This window comes from Pongo abelii, chromosome 2 (assembly GCF_028885655.2).
Source record: "Pongo abelii isolate AG06213 chromosome 2, NHGRI_mPonAbe1-v2.0_pri, whole genome shotgun sequence".
NCBI classification, from domain to species: Eukaryota; Metazoa; Chordata; class Mammalia; order Primates; family Hominidae; genus Pongo; species Pongo abelii.
This window is the reverse complement of record NC_085928.1, coordinates 34,080,814-34,082,268: the sequence shown is the minus strand read 5'-3', so window position 1 is coordinate 34,082,268 and position 1,455 is coordinate 34,080,814.

Below are 1,455 nucleotides of genomic sequence, written 5' to 3'. Positions count from 1 at the left end.
GACAGTTATGCTCACTTTCCTTGTCTTTAATGTCAGGCCTACTTCCAATAACCTCTATGGGAGATGTTCTTCTCTGATGTTCTTACAACATCAGTGTTATATTGCAGTCTGATTAGCATCTGTGTTAGTCCATGTTCATGCTTCTAATAAAGACATACCCAAGACTGAGTAATTTATAAAGAAAAAGAGGTTTAATGGACTCACAGTTCCATGTGGCTGGGGAGGACTCACAATCATGGTGGAGGGCAAAAGGCAAGTCTAACATGGTGGCAGACCAGAGAGAATGAGAGAATCAAGAGAAAGGGCTTTCCCCTTATAAACCCATCAGATCTCATGAGACTTACTCTCTAGCATGAGAACAGCATGAGGGAAACCACCCTCATGATTCAATTATCATTTACTGGGTCCTTGCCACAACACATAGGAATTATGGGAGCTACAATTCAAGATGAGATTTGGTGGGGACACAGCCAAACCATATCAGAGTCTATTTCACAACTGAAGAAATAGTAGCCCAGTTCAAGTGGCATGTCTGTGAACACAAAGCTGTTTTATTGCATAATCAGAATTTGTAATTCAGATGTGGTTTACAATTTAGTGCTTCTCCCACATACTACATAGTTCATTTTCTCAATATTCAGATGAAGAAGCAACTTAAGAAAGATTAGCAGGTTTGCTAAAGTTTATGCCCTGAGTTTTTAACAGTTAAGGGGGTAGATTCTGTTTTGAACACCCAAAATGGTAAATCATCTATCTTATAATATTAATACACATTTAATTTATCATTTCTAGTCTTGTTTTTATCCCCACACAACATAATACAGTTTAGAAGAGTAGCATTTGTGAAAATATTGACCTCACACCCTTAAAAATTAATTAATTTAAATAATTGAAACAGAAGCTATAATAAGATAATTTTACCAATATTTTGATACGCCAAATGGGTGAATTATTTGGGTTGTTAAAATGCTATTTATGCTCTTCAAAAAGTACTAATTAAATCTTATTTTTGGAGATGTATATTTGATTATTAATCTATCCTTTGTATACAGAAGTGACACTGTTTCATGGATTATGCAAATATTAATTTTTTTACTCCTCATAATCTCCTTGTGATGTAGGCATCACTATTATCTTCAAAATACAGAAAAAGAAACTGATACCAAGACAGGCTGATTAATCTCCCAAAGTTACAAGCTAATAATTAGAAGAGCAAGGATTTAATGATAGGCTGTTTAGTTTTCAATTTTCTACTCTTAGTAATTATGTTATATTGCCTCCAAACTATGAATAAAAAACATATAAATGTAGAAAAACTGTTTCCAGTCTTTTTGCTTGCTTTACAAATCTCTTGACAGAAGAAAATGTAAGCAATGAATGTAATATTATTTTAGTATTATCATCAGTGCAATATATAAGAAGAATGACTTGAAATAAAAAGAAACTCAATGTAAC